Raw genomic sequence first — 7,656 nt, 5'->3', positions numbered from 1 at the left:
ACTTGGCAAGCCAAAGTGATTAATTAATTTGCATAATATAGTGTAAGATTAAGTCATGCTATTTTTGGAATTTTACATGACATTTAGGTTGCAATTATGTCTTGACCATAATGTACCTGTGATACATGGTAAATGGCATGTACTTATATAGCGCCTTTATTCAAGTTAGGAGACTTGACCAAAGCGCTTTACACTACATTCATTCACCCATTCACACACACTCACACACTGATGGTGGCAAGCTACATTGTAGCCACAGCTGCCCTGGGGCTCACTGACAGAAGCGGTTGGAATGCTGTTGGAACATTTAAAAGTGTCCAAAATTCAGCTGTCTAACCAAAGAGGTTTATGTGACTGAGTCTTGAAGAACAATGGAGCAACAACCTTGCTATAAAGTTAACAACAAAGGCAGTAACATCAAAGTGAACTGAAAGGGTGCTCACCAAGAAAAAAAAAACCCTGCTTCAAAATGGCTGCTTCCACATTTGAAGAAAATAGAAGTTGAAACCTTTTCTTGATGGGCATTGCATTACCGTATTGTCCAGACTATAAAGCGCAGCTCATTTTAAGCCAAGTCCGCTAAATATTTTTTAAAAACTCGCAACGTACATATATAACTCACACAGGCTATAAGCCGTCTCCTACCAAACCTGTAGAGGGTGCTCTACATATAGACCCTTGAATAGGTACGGAGAAGAACGCTAGAATCCCAACTCTTCATTGGTTCCACAACTTTAATGTTGCAACTAAATGTCAAAATGTGTCAATTTAGGACATGTGTTCTCCATTGTGCCTCCTGCTAGCATGTTCATGTAATAAAACTCAAACTAGACTTCCCCCCTGGCAGTTAGGAAAAATCAACAGAAAAGCCCCACCTTCTCTGCATGGTTCAAAGCGTTGGAAAAAAGTTGCGGCTTATATTTGGAAAAATACGGTATTCATAGATGGAGGAATGAACTAGTGTTGGCAGTATTCTGTTATAAAATTGTTTTTCTGAACTGGAAGGGGTGCTCAGCATATCAATATAAATAGTAACAAAAAAGTTGAGCATTGAATTCTTAATTGTTACTTTGGAATAAATGGTAACAGTAGAAATAGTCAACAAATATTATGCCTCAATTATAGCAAGACATTGTTAATGAAAACGAAAGGTATTTGATTGAATTGCAATTCAAAAAAATTATCCAAATATTGATGCAGTTGTCATTATGTATCTTTGTGTATATAAGAACCTGCATATTTAATTTGTAGACAGTGTGGATATGTAATAGCAAATGTAAGGTTTACTCTCAAATAGACTCTTTTTGAGACACTTTTCCCGTTTTTTTTGTTGTTTTTTTTAAGTCAAAGTCGATCCACTGGTGAAACGCCTCACGGAGTAAATTGGCTTCCATGTGGGCGATAGAGAGCACAGAGCAACGCTCCCACCAACAATACTGTTGTCAATCAGATTTTCCTGCAAAGCCAGCTTGTGGTGTGGTAAAAAGCCTGGCGTGTCCCTGAACTGCTGCTGCTGCTTGGCTTGAGATAATTACAAACAATTCAGTCTTATAACACTAATTATTAATAACTATAATTTTTTTCTTGGAGGCATGTTTTTTTTATTACAAACAGTAATAAGTATACTAAATATATCATAACAGTAAATTAGTCTATCTGTAGAAAATTCTAAATTTAAAATCTTCTGTACATAAATCAAACCACAGTGTTTTTTAACTGCTGTCTCTATTTCTTTTAACTTTATATGTTTCCACAAATTTTTTTTGTTTTAAAAGGGTGAAAACATAATTCTGTGTAAAATTTTCCAAAACAAAAGTCATATAACTGCAGAAACAGAACTCAACTATTATTTTGCAAATAATTAAAAAAAACAAACCTAAATAGAGCTGTGACAGACTCACAACCTGTGCAGGGTTTCCCTTACCTTTCACCCATCGACTGCTGGATGTATGCACCAGGCCCTCTGTGACTCTGCTGGATAAGAGAGAAAAGAAGGATGGATAAAGCTGATCAGATCTGCTTATGTTCTTCTGGTGTTAGCGGCCAACAACATAACACCTGAATAATGATTTCACGGCAACATGACTCCAACATTTACTAGACTGTAACTGCAGATGACTTTCCTACAGACGACTCTCTTTAAAGCTGCTAGGTTGTGCATTAGAAAAGAGGCATATTGTGTTGGACGTTCATGACTTGCACAAAGCTCTGGTTTTCATAGAATTTCCATAGGCATAAATTTAAGATACTGTACAATGGGATTCAACAGCTTATAGACACATAGTTTTAATTTTTATTTGGTTAATCAGTTTGCCCAGCATGCAACACACCATTGCTTAAGTTCATTCTTGTTAGCATGCCCTCTGCACAAACTCGTCTTGTTATAAGTTTTTAACTTGTGATCAAAAGCACACATTAATTGATAATAAGAGAGCCAAGCTTGTTATCCAGACTTCTGTCAGAAACTTTAACACTTATCATGATAAGCGACATGTTTACTCTTACATTTTTTTCCATGTGTGAATAATTCTTCTCTTAGAATAATAGATTTTAAAAATCTGTTAACATTCCTGAGGACCTTTCTAGATTAAAGTGCATAAAATGTTGCTTTCTGAAGGTGATTTTGTGTTTTGCTCCAAACCAGTCAAGTGCCAGAAATCAATCTTCTACAGAAGTATTTAAACTTACTGATGATTATTTTATGTGATTTATGTCAGACTCACCTTATATATCCTGTAGACTTTTGGGACAGACTCATAGGTTCCCCAACCCTTTTTATTCCAGTATGTGTTTGGAGGAATGCCTGCAGCAAAACAACACAAAGTTAGGAGAGCACATAGTGCCCTGGCTGAGAGCTCCCAACAGAACACTGAGCAAACAGAGTTAGCTTGCATCTAGGAACTGATGGATAAAACATGTGTGTAGATGTTTTCAATTTCCTCCTCTGTAGTTTAAATGAAAGGTGGGAATTCAGTTGAAATCATCAATTTTTAGGCATCATTTTCCAAGCAAATAATGAAAACACTGAGGAAACACATTCTTTGAAAGCCCTACTTTCATTCATGTTTTATTTCCTTGCTCTCAGATCAACTTGGCTCAAGTGTGAGTGCATTTATTTTGTTTCCTGTAAGCTTTTTAAGTCCAACTTTAGAAAAAAAGAAAACGACATAAACATGTGTTGGAATTCACAACGCATCACTTTTGGGCCGGTTTTTAATTTCTCCTTAATTAAAAGGAGAAATTATTTTACAGCAACAGCTGTTTTATGAAATACGGTATAATAATCTGCTCCTCTGGTTGCAGGGTAATAGCAGATTTTATGTAACTGACTTACCTCATAGCACTTTTAGTCAGGCTCAAAGGCACACTCTTTTTATCCTTGGAAATCAGAATTTCTATCTTCCACATAAGACATTTTCAACTTGTAAACCAGTTTGTATCTAGCATCTAGTTTTACGTATTATTTATTTGGGACTGCTCCGATTGACTATGTTTGGGGAATGCAGGGGTATTCAGCAGAACCTTCCCAGCTTTTTGGGCAAAACGATACCTAGTGCCCACCAACCAGAGTTTAGTTGTAACTAATCATGTTAACAAATAGAATGACTGGTAGACCACGATCGACTGGTTGGGCACCCCTTGTGTAGAGAGAGAGAGAGTGTCAGAGGCCTCCTGTCTGCAGCACTGTCTGCGGTCACCTACAATTTTGGAGACGTGCACCTGAGTATCTGCAGAAGGGGCGAGGTCATATTTGTGTTTACTGCTACACACAGACCTGGTTTCTGAGTATAAATCAGCCTTAAGCCGCCATACAAGGGTTGTGCACGCTAACCACTGCGCCACTGAAGCACGTCTAAAAAAAGGAAAGGTAATCTTCCAAGGATTTAAACACCCACTTTAAATGAAGCTCTAGCGGAAGTTCAATTGAAGAAACTCTGGCTTACCTCCATCCAATCAGAAGCTGATCCGTCTCCGAAGCGAGCCAATCAGCTTCGAACTACTCCACCATGAAGCCCAATCATCGTCCTGCTTTCACTTTATAAACTCTCCAAATCCTCATCCCAGCCCCGCTATCCTGCAAGCACTATGTCGGATTTCGATTCAGATGACCCTGCCGGGTCCCTGTTCCTCAACCCAGAGGAACGCAACCTTTCCCCTATTCTCCCTGCTCGGAGAAGCTCCCGTCTGGCCGCTCTCGCATCTCCTTCTGTGTTACTCTCCAGAGGCATACTGCCAGGCTCCGACCTTGATTCTGCTCAGCTGTCTCAACTAGCCTCCCTTCCACCTCCTCATGATTTATCTCCATCTCCCTCGCCTTCTGCTCTTCAGTCCGCTCCGATTCCTGGCCGCAAAAGATCATGCAAGTCCTCCGCTCCCCCCGCCAAGCGCAGCAGAGGACGTCCTAGATCCGTCCCAGCTGCAGCCACCGATATGCCCGCTCCCTCTCACCGCGTCGATGCAAACCCCGGACCCTCTTAAGCCTCTCATTCCATAGCAGCTCCCTCGACCAATCCTTCTGCCCATGAACAGCTCTCAGCCTCCCTCCGCTCCACTCTGGACTCACTCTCTCAATCAGTCACGACGCTGTCTGCACGTCTCCAGAACTTGGAAAATCCCCGCACTGCCACGTCATCCCTGCAGCTGCCTGCTCAGACGGACATCCCCCCTCCCATCCCCTCATTCACATTAGCAAACGCCCGCCCTGGGCCAGCCTTAGGTAAGACGTATTCAACCATGTTTTCATCCATAATTTTCTATTATTTTTATTTTTATGATTATTATTATTTTTATTTATTTATTTTTCTTTTTGCTCATTATGCTCTATTTGCCTTTCTATTCAGGCATACCGTATGCTCCCTTGCACGCTAATATTTCTTCTAGCCTCCGTTCTAAAATCATTCAAGGGAAGTATGTTAATCTAGTCTCCCTCATTCTCCCCTCCCCCGAAGTCGATCACCAGGTCGCATCAGCAGGTGACGTCACAGCTTTCTTTAAATCATCCGATCCCCGTCTGTCTAGAGATCTTTCTATTGGCCAATTTCTCGCCGCATTTAGTGTCTACCGTGATGTTCTATGCTCAGTTTACCCCGACCGCAGAGTGGAGCTTGATACTTATCTATCCCTGATAGCAGACCTCCACCTTAAATTTGGCGGCAACCTTTTCTACCTTTACCACAAATCTTTTTCTTCCAAAGCAGCTTCCACACTGGTTCATCACGGCGTTTGTTTAGATTGGTCGGTCTTGGACACAAACATTCTTATTATGCTAACTCAGTCCAATCCCTGCTCTTCCTGCAATTCAATTGGTCACCCCAGCGCCTTCTGTCCATCTATTCCGTTTAAGCCTAGCACTCCTTCCCTCCCTTCTTTGCTTCCCTCTACTTCCAGTTTGCGTACAGACGCCAGAGGTAGAAGAATCCAGGTATTTGACTCCAAACCCATCTGTAACAATTTCAATGAAAGTTTCTGTTCTTTTCCTAAGTGCTCATTTCTCCACATTTGCAGTTTCTGCAAGGAGGCTCATCCGAAATCAGTCTGTCCCCGCCGCGCTCGCTTCATAAAAAATCGCACCTTCAAACCTTAGCAGCCCGTCACCTTTCCACCCCTATTATAATTTCTGAGCTATCGTCCTGTCTCCTTCATCATCCCGATCGTACTTTTGTTAACTTCATTCTTTCTGGTCTCTCACAAGGATTTCATGTAGGAGTTGTTAACCCCCCCTCTCTTACCCACATATCCCCCAATCTTCAATCTGCTCTTAAAGAACCAGATACCGTAGATCTGCTCCTTAACAAAGAAACTTCTAAAGGGTTCATGATCGGTCCCTTCAAAACCTCTCCCTTCATCCCCTTCCGAGTTAGCCCTCTCGGAGTAGCCACCAGAAAATATTCTGGAAAAAAGAGGCTCATTCTGGATCTATCCGCCCCCCACTCCGGTCTTCACTCCTCGATCAATAGCCTCATCCCGCCTGCCCCCTTTTCCCTTCACTACGCTTCCGTGGATCACGCTATTCTCCTGATCAAACGCACCGGCAAAGGAGCCTGGCTAGCTAAAGCCGACATCACCGATGCGTTTAAAATCGTCCCTATACATCCCTCCCAGTGGCACCTGTTCGGCGCCAAATGGAAATCTCTTTTCTATTTCGCTGTTCGTTTGACGTTCGGGTGCAGGAGTAGTCCATGTCTCTTCGACAAAATCTCAGAAGCTCTATGCTGGATTCTCCTCAATGTCACCCATCTTCCATGCGTTCTTCATCTCCTAGATGACTTCCTTCTTATCGATCCTCCCTCTAAACTTCCCAGTCTTTCTCTTCCCAAGCTAAAGGAGCTCTTTTCCCGCCTCGGCGTTCCCCTGTCTGAAGAGAAAACTACTGGCCCCGCTACAAAAATCGAGTTTCTCGGTATCGAGCTCGATTCAGTAGCCATGATGGCATCCCTGCCCGCAGATAAACTGTCTCGAATTCGTGAGATCTCTCAATCCTTTTGTTCCGCATCAGTCGTGTCCAAACGTCAACTGCTTTCCCTCTTAGGTCATCTAAATTTCGCCATGTGCATTATTCCTCAAGGTCGCTCTTTCATTTCCCGTTTGCTCGATCTGGCTAATTCCGTTCCCTCCCTCCTTGATCAGGTTACACTGAACGAAGGTTGCCGTTCAGATCTTTCCTTCTGGTCCAGTCTCCTTCTAAATTGGAACGGAAAATCATTTTTCTACGATGATATTATTCAATCTCCCGACATGCTACAGTTTTTCACAGATGCTGCCCCATCCGCAGGTTTTGGGGGGTTCTTTCAGGACAGGTGGTTCGCGGGCCCATGGCCCTCCTCATTCAACACCCAATCATCTGCTCTGTGTGAGGTCTACCCCATAGCCATAGCTTGCCGTCTGTGGGGCCCGCTCTGGGAAAGAAAACGCATATCTGCCTATTGCGACAACATCGCGGTAGTCGAAGCCTTAAATAAAGGTCGCTCCTCCTCCCAGTCTCTCATGCCCTTCATCAGAAGCATCACCTGGCAAGCAGTCACTAACAATTTCATTATCTCAGCGCGTCACGTTCCAGGCCATTCTAACACTGCTGCTGACGCTCTCTCTCGTTTCAAATTTCAGACTTTTCGTCATCTTCGACCTACCTCCGATCTCCATTCGACTCCTGTTCCTCCCCTAGAGGAATTCACCCTCAATTAACTCACTCTCTTCATACATATCTACTTTCCTCCAGCTTCTACATGAAATCTGGTTTAGCTCCTTCCACTCTCAGAACCTACAACTTCGCATGGCAATTATTTGCAAAATTCTGTTCAAGCCTCCGTATTCCCCTGTATCCTTTACTCATTACTACTGTCTTAGCTTTCATTTCCTTCTGCTTCGACAAACGCCGCTTCAAATTATCCTACATACGCAGCTTGTTAGCCGGCATCAATTTCTTTTCCAAATGCTATAACCCTAATTCTTCTAGCCTTTTCGCTGACTACTCCATCAAGCTTCTCCTTAAAGGTCTAGCTAAACACTCTTCTGGTACTTCTGACACTCGCAAGCCTATTACATTTTCGATCCTTAGGAGACTAGTGTCCGCGCTTTCTACTAGCTCCTACTCGTCTTATGTCAAGTCTCTGTTATCTAGTTCCTTCTTATTGGCCTTCTATGGCTTTCTGAGACCGG

General features: G+C 42.6%; 1 pseudogene; it reads left to right on the top strand.

Annotated features, from left to right (window-relative positions):
• Positions 1 to 4,086: 4,086 nt before the first annotated feature.
• On the top strand, positions 4,087 to 7,207 carry LOC119783494 (annotated as a pseudogene).
• The last annotated feature ends 449 nt before the right edge of the window (positions 7,208 to 7,656 follow it).

This window comes from Cyprinodon tularosa, unplaced genomic scaffold (assembly GCF_016077235.1).
Source record: "Cyprinodon tularosa strain WSP-4 unplaced genomic scaffold, ASM1607723v1 ctg206, whole genome shotgun sequence".
In the NCBI taxonomy this organism is placed as follows: domain Eukaryota; kingdom Metazoa; phylum Chordata; class Actinopteri; order Cyprinodontiformes; family Cyprinodontidae; genus Cyprinodon; species Cyprinodon tularosa.
The sequence above is the reverse complement of the archived record's forward strand: the minus strand, read 5'-3'. Positions and strand labels throughout refer to the sequence as shown.